The 15462-nt window shown below is 39.0% G+C and overlaps 1 pseudogene; it reads left to right on the forward strand.

Moving 5' to 3' along the window:
- The first annotated feature begins 11986 nt into the window (after positions 1-11986).
- Positions 11987-14687, forward strand: LOC106700832 (olfactory receptor 10AG1-like; annotated as a pseudogene).
- The last annotated feature ends 775 nt before the right edge of the window (positions 14688-15462 follow it).

Here is a 15462-nt window from a genome sequence, read left to right on the forward strand (position 1 = left end):
CAAGGCTGTATATTGTCACCCTGCTTATTTAACTTATATGCAGAATACATCATGAGAAACCCTGGGCTGGAAGAAGCACAAGCTGGAATCAAGATTGCTGGGAGAAATATCAATAACCTCAGATATGCAGATGACACCACCCTTATGGCAGAAAGTGAAGAAGAACTAAAGAGCCTCTTGATGAAAATGAAAGAGGAGAGTGAAAAAGTTGGCTTAAAGCTCAACATTCAGAAAACTAAGATCATGGCATCTGGTCCCATCACTTCATGGGAAATAGATGGAGAAACAGTGGCTGACTTTATTTTTCCTGGCTCCAAAATCGCTGCAGATGTTGATTGCAGCCATGAGATTAAAAGACACTTACTCCTTGGAAGGGAAGTTATGACCAACGTAGACAGCATACTAAAAAACAGAGACATTACTTTGCCAACAAACGTCCGTCTAGCCAAGGTTATGATTTTTCCAGTAGCCATGTGTCATGTATGGATGTGAGAGTTGGACTATAAAGAAGAGCACTGAAGAATTGATGCTTTTGAAGTGTGGTGTTGGAGAAGACTCTTGAGAGTCCCTTGGACTGCAAGGAAATCCAACCAGTCCATCCTAAAGGAGATCAGTCCTGGGTGTTCAGTGGAAGGACTGATTTTGAAGCTGAAACTCCAATCCTTTGGCCACTTGATGCGAAGAGCTAACTCATTGGAAAAGACCCTGATGCTGGGAAAGATTGAAGGCCGGAGGAGAAGGGGATGCCAGAGGATGAGATGGTTTGATGGTATCACCGACTCAATGGAAATGGGTTTGGGTAGACTCCGGGAGTTGGTGATGGACAGGGAGGCCTGGCATGCTCTGGTTCATGGGGTCATGATTAGATGGACATGACTGAGCGACTGAACTGGAATTTGAACAAAGCAGAAATAGAATCACACGTGTTGCAAACAAACTTAAAGTTACCAAGAGGGAAAGTTGGAAGAGGAGGGGTAAACTGAGAGATTGTATATTCAAAAATATACAAATTAACCTGTCTAAATTGATAGCTAGTAAGAACCTACTGTGTGGAGAAGGAAATGGCAACCCATTCCAGTATTCTTGCCCGGAAAATCCCATGGATGGAGGAGCCTGGTAGGCTACAGTCTATGGGTTCACAAAAAGTTGGACACAACTGAGCGACTTCACTAAGAACCTACTGTATAGCACAGGAACCCTACTCAATAGTATGCAATAATCTATATGGAAACAGAATCTTAAAGAGAGTCAAAGTATGTTTATGTATCCCTGATTCACTCTGCTGTATAGCAGAAGCTAAATAACATTGGAAATCAACTGTATTCCCATAAAAATTAATTTAAAAAGAGTTAAGTGTAAAGCAATAATACAAAACAAAAGATAAGATTGTACAAATAGGAGTATTTTCTCTTCAGGATCTCAGCATTTTGCATATTCAAGTATATATTTTATTTAATGATAGATTGTATTAGGCAGATATTTATTTTGCAAACTCTATAGTTACAGCTAAAAATTAATAAAGAGCATTGGATAAAAAAATTGGTTTAGTTGTCATTCAGTCATGTCTGACTCTTTGTAACTCCATGGACTGAAGCACGCCAGGCCTCCCTGTTCATCACCAACTCCCAGAGTTTACTGAAACTAATGTCCATTGAGTCGCTGATGCCATCCAACTAGCTCATCCTCTGTCGTCACCTTCTCCTCCCACCTTCAATCTTTCCCAGCCTCAGGATCTTTTCAAATGAATCAGTTCTTTGCATCAGGTGGCCAAAATATTAGAGTTTCAGCTTCAGCATCAGTCCTTGCAATGAATATTCAAGACTGATCTCCTTTAGGATGGATTAGTTGGATCGCCTTGCAGTCCAAGGGACTCTCAAGAACCTTCTTTAACATCACAGTTCAAAAACATCAGTTCTTCAGTGCTCAGCTTTCTTTATAGTCCAGCTCTCACACCCATACATGACTACTGGAAAAACCGTAGCTTTGACTAGAGGGAATCTTGTTGGCCAAGTAATGTCTGCTTTTTAATATGCTGTCTAAGTGATACATAAATACTAAAAGTATATTAAAATCACAAAAAAGAATAAGAAAAAACAATGAAAATATATATGTGTAAGAGAAAATATATGTATAAGAGAAAAAACACAAGCATCAAGGCAGTACATTTAAATTTAGTCATATTTATAAAACTGCTATTAAAATGTATAGCAATTCAATCAATGTACAGCATGGTGTTGATGTTTTTCAGTGGCTAAGTCTTGTCTGACTCTGCAATCCCATGAACTGTAGCATATCAGGTTTCCCTGTCCTTCACTATCTCCTGGAGTTTGTTCAAACTCATGTCCATTGAGTCAGTGATGCCATCTCATCCTCCATCGTCATTCCCGTCTCCTTTTGTCAATGAGCTGGCTCTTCTCATGAGGTGACCAAAGTACTGAAGCTTCAGTTTCAGCACCAATCCTCCCAGTGAATATTCAGGGTTGATTTCCTTTAGAATTAACCAGTTTGATTTCCTTCCTGTTCAATGGACCCTCAAAAGTCTTTTCCAACACCACAGTTTGAAAGCAATTCTTCAGCACTCAGCCTTCTTTATATTCTAACTGTCATATCTATACGTGACTACTGGAAAAATGATAGCTTTACTATACAGAGTTTGGTCAGCAAAGTGATGTCTCTGCTTCTTAGTACCCACTCTAGGTTTGTCATAGCTTTTCTTCCAGGAAACGAATGCCTTTTGATTCCATGGTTGCCTTTTGATTTCAGTTCAGTCACTCAGTCATGTCCGACTCTTTGTAACTCCATGGACTGAAGCACGCCAGACCTTCACACTGGGGTGTGAACTGATCCACACTGATATTGTTGCCAAAGGAAATAATATAGAGCATGTTGCTGCTGCTGCTGTTAAGTCACCTCAGTCATGTCTGACTCTGTGCGACCCCATAGACAGAAGCCCACTAGGCTCCCCCTTCCCTGGAATTCTCCAGGCAAGAACACTGGAGTGGGTTGCCATTTCCTTCTCCAATGGAGGAAAGTAAAAAGTGAAAGTGAAGTCCCTCAGTCATGTCCGACTGTTAGCAACCTCATGGACTGCAGCCTACCAGGCTCCTTCCGTCCATGGGATTTTCCAGGCAAGAGGGTACCATTGCCTTCTCCAAGAGCATGTTGACTATAGTTAAATAATTTTGCAAATTTGAAAGTTGCCAAAAGAAATTTTTTTTCTCTTTTTTTTATTGTATTGTATTTTTTTACTTTATAATATTGTATTGGTTTTGTGAAATTTTTAAATATTCACATCACAAGAAAAAAATGCATAATTTTGGGTGGGGATGGATATTAACATTAGACATTGTGATGATCATTTAAAATATATTTATGTTGTACATCAGAAGTTAATATAATGCTATGCCAAGTATATCTCAGCCAATCACTGAATTTTAAAGGTAGTGCTTTATGCTATGTAAATTATACCTCAGTTCAGTTCAGTTCAGACTTAAATTAAAGAATGTAGGGAAAACCACTAGACCATTGAGGTATGACCTAAATCAAATCCCTTATGATTATACAGTGGAAGTGAGAAATAGATTTAAAGGTCTAGATCTGATAGATACAGTGCCTGATGAACTATGGAATGAGGTTTGTGACATTGTACAGGAGACAGGGATCAAGACCATTCCCATAGAAAACAAATGGAAAAAAGCAAAATGGCTGTCTGGGGAGGCCTTACAAATAGCTGTGAAAAGAAGAGAAGTGAAAAGCAAAGGAGAAAAGGAAAGATATAAGCATCTGAATGCAGAGTTCCAAAGAATAGCAAGAAGAGATAAGAAAGCCTTCTTCAGTGATCAATGCAAAGAAATAGAGGAAAACAACAGAATGGGAAAGACTAGGGATCTCTTCAAGAAAATCCGAGATACCAAATGAATATTTCATTGCAAAGATGAGCTCAATTAAGGACAGAAATGATATGCACCTAAGAGAAGCAGAAGATATTAAGAAGAGATGGCAAGAATACACAGAAGAACTGTACAAAAAAGATCTTCACGACCCAGATAATCACGATGGTGTGATCACTGACCTAGAGCCAGACATCCTGGAATGTGAAGTAAAGTGGGCCTTAGAAAGCATCACTATGAATAAAGCTAGTGGAGGTGATGGAATTCCAGTGGAGCTATTCCAAATCCTGAAAGATGATGCTGTGAAAGTGCTGCCCTCAATATGCCAGCAAATGTGGAAAACTCAGCAGTGGCCACAGGACTGGAAAAGGTCAGTTTTCATTCCAATCCCAAAGAAAGGCAATGCCACAGATTGCTCAAACTACCACACAATTGCGCTCATCTCACACGCTAGTAAAGTAATGCTCAAAATTCTCCAAGCCAGGCTTCAGCAATATGTGAACCGCGAACTTCCACATGTTCAAGCTGGTTTTAGAAAAGGCAGAGGAACCGGAGATCAAACTGCCAACATCTGCTGGATCAAAGAAAAAGCAAGAGAGTTCCAGAAAAACATCTATTTCTGCTTTATTGACTATGCCAAAGCCTTTCACTGTGTGGATCACAATAAACTGTGGAAAATTCTGAAAGAGATGGGAATACCAGACCACTTGATCTGCCTCTTAAGAAACCTGTATGCAGGTCAGGAAGCAACAGTTAGAACTGGACATGGAACAACAGACTGGTTCCAAATAGGAAAAGGAGTACATCAAGGCTGTATATTGTCACCCTGTTTATTTAACTTATATGCAGAGTACATCAGCAGAAATGCTGGCCTGGAAGAAACACAAGCTGGAATCAAGATTGCCGGGAGAAATATCAATAACCTAGATATGCAGATGACACCAGTCTTATGGCAGAAAGTGAAGAGGAACTGAAAAGCCTCTTGATGAAAGTGAAAGAGGAGAGTGAAAAAGTTGGCTTAAAGCTCAACATTCAGAAAACGAAGATCATGGCATCTGGTCCCACCACTTCATGGGAAATAGATGGGGAAACAGTGGAAACAGTGTCAAGCTTTATTTTTCTGGGCTCCAAAATCACTGCAGATGGTGACTGCAGCCATGAAATTAAAAGATGCTTACTCCTTGGAAGGAAAGTTATGACCAACCTAGATAGCATATTCAAAAGCAGAGACATTACTTTTCCAACAAAGGTTCATCTACTCAAGGCTATGGTTTTTCCTGTGGTCATGTATGGATATGAGAGTTGGACTGTGAAGAAGGCTGAGCGCCAAAGAATTGATGCTTTTGAAGTGTGGTGTTGGAGAAGACTCTTGAGAGTCCCTAGGACTGCAAGGAGATCCAACCAGTCCATTCTGAAGGATATCAGCCCTGGGATTTCTTTGGAAGGAATGATGCTAAAGCTGAAACTCCAGTACTTTGGCCACCTCATGTGAAGAGTTGATTCATTGGAAAAGACCCTGATGCTGGGAGGGATTGGGGGCAGGATGAGAAGGGGACTACAGAGGATGAGATGGGTGGATGGCATCACTGACTCGATGGACGTGAATCTGAGTGAACTCCGGGAGTTGATGAGGGACAGGGAGGCCTGGCGTGCTGCGATTCATGGGGTCGCAAAGAGTCAGACACCACTGAGTGACTGAACTGAACTGATCAGATCAAATCTGTCGCTCAGTGGTGTCCTACTCTTTGTGACCCCATGAATCGCAGCACGGCAGGCCTCCCTGTCCATCACCAACTCCCAGAGTTTACCAAAACTCATGTCCATCGAGTCGGTGATGCCATCTCATCCTCTGTAGTCCCCTTCTCCTCCTGCCCCCAATCCTTCCCAGCATCAGGGTCTTTTCCAGTGAGTCAGCTCTTCGCATAAGGTGGCCAAAGTATTGGAGTTTCAGCTTCAACATCAGTCATTTCAGTGAACAACCAGGACTGATCTCTTTTAGGATGGACTGGTTGGATCTCCTTGCAGTCCTAGGGACTCTCAGGAGTCTTTTCCAACACCACAGTTCAAAAGCATCAATTCTTCGGTGCTCAGCTTTCTTCACAGTCCAAATCTCACATCCATACATGACCACTGGAAAAACCATAGCCTTGACTAGACAGACATTTGTTGACAAAGTAATGTCTCTGCTTTTTAATATGCTATCTAGGTTGGTCATAACTTTCCTTCCAAATAGTAAGTGCCTTTTAATTCCATGGCTACAGTCACCATCTGCAGTGATTTTGGAAATTATGCAACATTATTGCTAATTTAAGCATCAAAGATGAATGAAAATAATAATGATGTAGTGTTGTTAGGCTGAAATATATCTATAAAACAAATTAACATGTGTAAATATATACCATAAATACTTATTCCTTTATGTGTCATGCTAAGTCATCAGTCTAAAGGTATACGTGTTGCAGCATGCTATAACACCTTTTTTTTTTTTTTAGTGAGCAAAAGTGAGGACTGTGGCAGAGTCTGGCTTTATGCTCTTCAAATGCATCTGTGTTATTGGCATATAGTGAACATCATTCCCTAAACTTCTCAGAACTACATTGCACCAGGTGGTTACTTTCTACAATGACATATGGGTAGAAGTGATGTGTTTATTACATACAGAGGCTCTGAATAGTGTATTTGTTTCCTTACGTTCTGTGTGTCTGCCATCTCAGGTTTCTGCATTCTGAAGATCCAGTAGGAAACTACAAAGAATAAGTAGGAACAGTGGGACTCTTAGATGGAAACACCAGAGTTTCTTCATCACTGACTGCAAACTTGTGCTGTAATATGATTGCAAGATGTTTCTTTATTTTGTTACACTGGTATATTTGAGATATTGTCTCAGAGTGTAGATTAGTTTTCAGGTGATGATGATATTGAATTGAACAGAGAAACATTCAATTCAATATCCTAATGATAGATTTAAGGATTAGATCAGTTTACTCACATGGGTGATGGGTGACAGTCATTCAGTTTGTTCCATTCTGTAAGTAAAACTTAGCTGAAACAAATCATCAGTGCAATTCTCATTTGTAAATAAACATGATACTAAATGACATGGATACAACATCAATTCTAAAAAAGAGTACATAAGTCCAATTTATGAGGAACATGCTGTAATAAAGAGAAGCAAATTTAAAATATAAAAAAGAAATGCAATTTTAGAAACATGAATAGTGTTTCAAATTGTCAAAGAATCTCTAAACAGAAAGAAAAAATGTGCTTATGAGCAGAAGTGGATATTGGCCTTGTAACCTCATTCCTGATAATTTTACCTACATACCTGCCTGGAAGTAGTTGAAATAGAAAAAACATTTTGAAAGGATAAGTTTTTTTTTTTTTTTCTTTCCTGTCTTAAATAATTGTGTTTAAATGTTTATTTTTTAAAAATGTATTAATTGGAGGATAATTGCTTTACAATGTTGTTTTGGTTCTGCCATACAGCAAAGTATATCAGTCATAGATGTACATATATCCCCTCTGTCTTTAACCTCCCTTCCACACTCCACCCCCCTAAGGTTGTCACAGAGCACCAGGTTGAGCTCCCTGTTTTATATATTTAGGAACTTCCCACTAGCTATCTGCTTTACTTGTGGTGGTGTGTATGTCTCAATGTTAATCTTTCAGTTTGCCCCACCCTCTCCTTTCCTTGCTGTGTCCACAAGTCTGTTATCTATGTCTGTGTCTATATTCATGCCTTGCAAATAGGTTTATCAGTATCATTTTTCTCAAGCACGCACACACACACAGACATATATATATACACACACACACACACACATACATACATATATATTTATGCATGTGTATGTTAATATAGGATATCTGTCTTTCTTTTAAAACAGACTCTAGGCTATTTTAAATGTGCCTCTCATTTTGAATCTGCTAGATACCTATGCTGATGACCAACTAGATATCCTAACATGAATAAAACTACCTAGATTTTTGTCAGCAGATACAACGTGCTTTAATTTCCACAAAAGTTAATCTAGGAACAGTGTTCCACTTCTAAAAATGGATCTAATCCTCCCCACAGTGTATTGGAAAGAGCAACCATATCATGTTTGTGTATTAGTAAGTGACACACTTTTCTAAAGATGTGAAAGATGAGATCTTAATGAATTATGGGAATAAAATTAAGGAAGGCAAACTTACAGTAATTACTAATGGTCTGAAATGCAATAAGCTGAAAGTGTTAATTTTTTTCCAGAAAGTACTATTGATACTAGATAATTGTCATTTTTCCACTATTGATACTAGATAATTAAGTGTCATTTTTCCACCCCCACACGGGGGAACATTTATGCCAAGAAGGAGCTTCAGAGGACAAATCATCTATAGAAAAAGTATTCTTAAAACATAAACCCAGATGATCACTGAACAGAAACAGTCTACTATAAATTAAATTGATACTCAAGAGAAAATGTCCCCCAGGGTGAGCATGACTACTTCCTATATAAGAGCTGCTAATCTTTGAAGAATAATCCAGAAAGACAGTGACTTCCTGATTCAAAAGAATTGTAAAAATTTACAGGGTCAAAACATCTATATTCTCATAGATAACTTCATGTAAATCCATGAAGGTAAGATGTTAGATGGTTTTATTTAAAAGTAGTATAATATCATATAAGAAATGAATCGCCAGTCCAGGTTTGATACAGGATACAGGAAGCTTGGGGCTAGTGCACTGGGATGACCCAGAGGGATGGTATATGGAGGGAGGTGGGAGAGGGATTCAGGATTGGAAACACGTGTACACCTGTGGCAGATTCATGTTGATGTATGGCAAAACCAATACAATATTGTAAAGTAATTAGCCTCTAATTAAAATAAATAAATTTAAAAAAAAAAAATAAAAGTAGTTGTGAATTTGAGATTTAAAATAAAAAGGATAAAAGAGAAAAATATGAAATTCTGAGACCTTTGTCTGAAAATTTGTTAACAACTTAAATTAACCAATGTATTTATTAACTTTCTAGATGATAAAATAAAATTAGAAATAAGTGAAATAGCAATAATAATAATAGTATTTATAATAAAACTTTCACTTAAGATAATTTTGAAAACTAATTCTAGTGGAAATAGAGAAATATGAGAGAACATTTGTTGACTCAATTTTTTTTTATCAAAGAATCAATGCAAAAACGATAGTTTTTGGAGCTGGAAATGGGAACAGATATAGTAGATTTAATGAAATATGAAAACACAGAGAATAAACAATAAAGTGTTATGAAAATTGTCACACAATGTTGACTGCCTGATATCTGATTGCAAGATAACAGGCCTCTGTGTGTGTGTGTGTGTGTTAGTTCCACTCATATGCTTTTTCCATTTGCATTCCTAAAATAAATAATCATAGGGTTTAAATAAAGTTACATTTATTAGATAAAATTACAAGGGAATTGTATAGGAATTATCTTATTTGGTTGTAAGAGAAGTAGATGACAATGGATCAGAGAATCACATAGGTTAAGAACAGACTATATTAAAATATCATGAAAGTGAAAATCACTCAGTCATGTCTGACTCTTTGTGACTGCATGGACAGTCCATAGAATTCTCCAGGCCAGAATTCTAGAGGGGGTAGCCTTTTTTTCTCTAGGGGATGTTACCAACCCAGGGATCTGCCGGGAGCCAGCACGGGAGTTCCCATCCATGACAAAGGTCATGCGGAGAGGCCTGATATGCAAAGGAGAGTCAGGACTCGAGGGGCCCCCTGGATCTACTTGAACATCTACCCCAAAACCAAAATCTGTCTGTTTTACTAATTTACAACTTTCACCAACTCCTCTGACATTAACGGGGGGCTATCCCCGACCACCTTTCTCTGAAAAAAATCAACTTAGAGCTCTAGTTAATAAGCCTCCTGGGCATAAGAGTGTTTCAATCCAAACCCCTCAGATGGCTCTCTAACTTTCCTGACAGGTTTATAGAGACTCCTACAGCTACACATAAAATTGTTTACAGCCTCCCAACTGCGAGAGATATGGGAAGCTTAAGATATTCAAATAGTATACAGCCTCTCGAGGAGTTAAAAATTATTAAAATAAAACTGGTGGACGATTTCATTGTTGAGCCAATGCTGTTGCCAAGTTTCCACATCCCCTGTATTGTGTCCTTGAGAGTATATTAATTAATATAGTTGGTATATATATAAAAAAATAAGTAGTGGCCTTGGTGTTAACAACTTTAGACCCTTAAGGTAATAAATTCTTTCCTTGTTATGAGCCCACTGCACCTTTGCCCTTTAGAAATGCAACTTTATCTAACATTTTTGGAAGATGGCGCCAAACTTTAAAATAATTATTCTTAAAAAAAAAAAAAAATGTTTTCTGGTTAACTAACCTTTATCGGAACAAAGAGTCATAAAATGTTGATGGGCCTTCTGGCCAAAAGATGATGTAAATCACCTAAAACATTTGTATATGATAAGTTTGCAGAAGAAAAAGTCTGGTCTCGATAAAGATCAAAGACTGCTGACTTTACATGATTTTACACCCCTTATTATCCTCTATACACAACTTAAGGTATATAAGCTCCCTTTAAAAATAAAGCTACTGGCCTTGCTCATCAGGCTTGGTCTCTCTGTGTCATTCTTGCTTCCTTTTTTATCCTTTTCTTCTCTTTTCTTCCTTCAAGATGACTGATTTGGAGCGTGGGGACTCTGACACCACTTACTTGCCTGGACTTCTAAGACCCACTCGAAAAGGTGTCTAAGGTGGGGTACCTTCAGCTATTTGAGAGGGCGCCTGTGGCCTCCATGGTCAGAACAAGTTTGGTGTCATGAACTTTATTGGTTTCCCACATAAACCAGTCAGATCAAGCCTCTGTCTCTCCCCTTTACTGTCCTTTCGCCAACGCTGTCCTCCTGAAGATATCCCTAGATCCAACCGGGGCTGGACTCTGGTAGGGATCGAACCCAGGTCTCCCGTCTTGCAGGCAGATTCTTTAGCAGCTGAGTCACAAGGGAAACCCGAGAATACTGGAGTGGGTAGCCTATCCCTTCTCCATTGGATCTTTCTGACCCAGGAATCAAACCAGGGTCTCCTGCATTACAGGTGGATTCTTTACCAACTGAGCTATCAGGGAACTCTGAATATCATGAAGAATGGGTCTTCATTTTTGGAATGATTTAAAGGTTAATCAGTATTTGTAATGCAGTGTACAATGGGTATTAATAGGGAATGTTATTGGACCCCATGATGTAACTAATGCTTTCCATGTGTAGCATAACTGATGGGTGAAATACACAGTAGAGAACAATACTATTACATATATTTGTTCCCCCAGTAACAAAGAATGAGTTTAAGAAAGTCAGTTCTCATTGGAGTAGAAGTGGGAGGGCTTAAAATGTTTTAAATAACGATTAGGCAAAAGTTTTAAGTGAAAAGCTTTGAACTGAAAGGAAAAGGAATAAGTCAATAGACACAGAAAAAGAAATTGATGAACCCAAAGAAAAACAATAGCAAGCCTGTTTCATATATAATCTCACTTTTAAAAGGGGTGAAATACTTTAATACTATTCCTGTACAATAAGCTCTAAATAAAAATGCATACATCTTGTTGTTTCTGGTATCATTACTGCTACTGTCCAGTCACTTCCACCATGTCTGACTCTTTGTGATCCCATGGACCATAGCCCACCAGGCTCCTTGTCCATGGAATTCTCTAGGCAAGAATACTAGACTGGGTTGCCATCCCCTCCTCCAAGGGATCTTCCTTGCCCGTGGATCAAACCCACATCTCCTGTATCTCCTGCATTTCAGGCAAATTCTTTTACTGCTGAGACACCAGGGAAGCCCTCTGATATCACTACATCCAAGTATAAAAAAATGAAGATTTTATTTCTCTAATTGATTTTAACTGTACATCAGTTCATTGATGAGGTTTCAAATCTCATTTCTTAGAAACTGAGCAAGGCAAAGGCAGCAATACTTGTATGGAATATGTAAATAAATTCATGCATATAATTCAGTTAACAGAAGGGAAATGTTGCTCAAAAGCATTAATTAACTATCTTGGACTTACCATATCTACAGATGAAGTACAAATTAAGAACAGAAAAATCAAATATCACCACAATGATGAAATTTATCATCTTGTGGTTTTCTGATATTCCCAATTTCCAATGAATTCTTTTTGGGATATTTTAAGTTCTCTATCTGACCATCCTGATGTGCAATAGTGTCATTGTACTGATAACAAAAATTGACCCTACTCTCCAAACCCCCATGTGCCGGGAGCCAACATGGGAGTCCCCACCCATAACAAGGTTATGTGGGAGAGTTCTGGTGGGCAAGGAGAGCCAGAACTCGAGGGGTGCCCCTCTGGGCCTACCTGAGCATCTACCCCAAAACAAGAGTCTGTCTACTTTACTGCTTTATGCTCTCACCTACACCTCTGACTTTATGGGGGGCTGTCCCCCACCACCATCTCTCTCTCTGAAAAAGAGTTAACTTACAGCTCCAGTTAATAAAGTTCCTGGGCGTGACAAGAGTGTTTTAGTTCACAAACCCCTCAGATGGCTCTCTAACTTGCTTGACACGTTTACCCGGATTCCTACAGCTATGCATACGATTGTTTACAGTCTCCCAACTGCGAGAGGCATGGGGAGCTTAAGATATTCAAATAATATAGAGCCTCTTGGATAGTTAGAAATTGTCAGAATAGAACTAGTAGAAGATTTCATTGTGGAGTCAATACTTGCTGCCAAGTTTCCACATCCCCTGTATTGTATCCTTGGAAGTGTATTAATTGATATAGTTGGTATGTAGAAAATATAAGTAGTGGCCTTGGTGTTAACAACTTTAGACCCTTAAGGTAACAAATTCTTTCCTTTGTTGTAAACCCACTGCACCTCTGCCCTATAGGAATGCAACTTTATCTAACACCTTCAGAGGATGGCGCCAAACTTTAAAATAATTACTCTTAGAGAAAATAAGTCTTATGGTTGACAAACCTTTATCAGAGTCATAAAATGTTAACAGGCCTTCTGGCCAGAAGATGATGTAAATCACCTAAACCATTTGTATATGATAAATTTGCAGAAAAGAAACCCTGGTTTCGATAAAGATCAAAGACTGCTGATTTTGCATGATTTCACACCCCCTATTATCCTCTATGTGCAACTTAGGGTATAAAAGCCCCTGTTGAAAATAAAGCTACGGGCCTTGCTCACCAAAGCTTGGTCTCCCCTTGTCGTTCTTTCTTGTTTCCTTTTCCTCCTTTTCTTTTCTGTTCTTCCTTCATGCCAAAATAATTTGGAGCTTGGGGGTCCTCTGCGACCACTTATTTGCCTGGGCTGCTTTTTTTTTTTTAATTTTATTTTATTTTTAAACTTTACAATATTGTATTAGTTTTGCCAAATATCGAAATGAATCCGCCACAGGTATACCTGTGTTCCTCATCCTGAACCCTCCTCCCTCCTCCATCCCCCCTCCCCATACCCTCCCTCTGGGTCGTCCCAGTGCACCAGCCCCAAGCATCCAGTATCGTGTATCGAACCTGGACTGGCGACTCGTTTCATACATGATATTATACATGTTTCAGTGCTATTCCTCCAAATCTCCCCACCCTCTCCCTCTCCCACAGAGTCCATAAGACTGATCTATACATCAGTGTCTCTTTTGCTGTCTCGTACACAGGGTTATTGTTACCATTTTTCTAAATTCCATATATATGCGTTAGTATACTGTATTGGTGTTTTTCTTTCTGGCTTACTTCACTCTGTATAATAGGTTCCAGTTTCATCCATCCATTGCCTGGACTTCTAAGACCCACTCGAGAAGGTGCCTAAGGTGGGGCACCTTCCGCTATTCGAGAGGGCGCCTGCGGCCTTCATGGTCAGAGCAAGTTTGGTGTCATGAACTTTATTGATTTCTCATGTAAACCAGTTATTATTGAGCATCTAAAAAATCTCTCAGCCTTTGCTATTCTAATCGCCAATGCCATCATCCTGAGGGAATCCCTGGATCCAACTGGGGCTGGACCCTGGCACCCATGTACTTTTTCCTCAACCACTTTTCCATTTTAGAAATCTGTTATGTAACTGTCATTATCCCAAGAATGCTTGTGGACCTTCTGAACCAGAAGGGCACATTTTTTTCATTGCTTGTGCTACACATGTGTTAGGCCCTTCTGTTTGGAGGTTTAGAGTGTCTCCTCCTTGCTGTGATGGCCTATGACCACTACGTGGCCATTTGTAATCCTCTTCACTATGGTCTGATCATGAACCCCCAGGTCTGTGTCCAGCTGGTCACTGCCTCCTGGGTCAGTGGAGTTCCTGTTGTAATTGGGCAAACATGACAGGTTTTCTGTCTGCCCTTTTGTGGGTCTACCACAATTAATCATCTTTTCTGTGACCTCCCCCAGTATTCAAGCTTACTTGTAGGGACACATTTGTGAACAAGATAGCAGTCTATGTAGTTGCAGTGGTGTTCATCATAGTTCCATTTCTGTTGACTGTTGTCTCCTAATGGCAAAATCATCTCTAACATTATGAAATCATGATCCACCAGATGGAGGGCTAAAGCCTTCTCCTCTTGCTTGTCTCACCTCACAGTGGTGGTCTTATTCTATGGCACAGCCTCTACCATCTGATTACAGCCCAAACCAAATAAGTTTGAAGAAACTGGGAAGCTGATCTTTCTTTTCTACTCAGTTTTGATCCCAAAGTTGAATCCCATTATATATACTCTGAGGAACAAAGATATCACTGTAGCACTGAGAAAACTACTAAGTAAATTATCAACTTGATTTGAAGGCTTGAAATTACAGAAGCAATTTGTTTCTATGTTTCTCATGTAAATACATCAGAAAATATCATCTAGTATTATTTCTATGTTCCTATAAAATGATAGTTAATATCATCACTGCCATCTCACGTTATGTAAAAGGACCCTAGTTTCAAAGAGTTAAGGGTTTCTGGGTTATCAAAGCACACATTATCTCCATGGCAATGATCTATTCTGATGACCTAGCTTTCCTCTCACTAGGAAAGAGTGAGTTAAGAGATTTCCTGATCAATAAAATGACAGCTAACTGCAATATAACTAATGATCATGGTCATGCCCTGTAAGAAATTTGCTTGAAACTTCCCATTCCTTCAGGCATATTCACTGTCCTTTTCTGTTCTTAAGATTGGATTTAGATGATGAGAAAATAATAACTGCATCCAAGTTGGTGGGAGTAGGGAAATCTGAGTGTTTTCTAGCAATTTCCCCTTCTTTCTCTGTTTTGCAACTGTCCATATTCCTTTCAGAGTACAAACCCTAAAAGGATCTTTTGTCACCTCAATGCTGACTATTCTCTAGTGACACCACTTTCTCCAGCTTGTAGCTTCATGTTTTGCCTTTGTAGTGTCTCCTTAGTATTAGGAACATTAGGCTTTTAAACTATAAACTGCATTGGGTTGAATGTTGATCCCTCTAAATATATGTCAGGTTACAATCTGCAAACCTGAACTTATTAGGAAAATAAAAGCCTTTGCAGATATAATTCAGTTAAGGACTTTGAAATAAGATTATCTTAA

Source organism: Bos mutus, chromosome 26, assembly GCF_027580195.1.
Source record: "Bos mutus isolate GX-2022 chromosome 26, NWIPB_WYAK_1.1, whole genome shotgun sequence".
In the NCBI taxonomy this organism is placed as follows: domain Eukaryota; kingdom Metazoa; phylum Chordata; class Mammalia; order Artiodactyla; family Bovidae; genus Bos; species Bos mutus.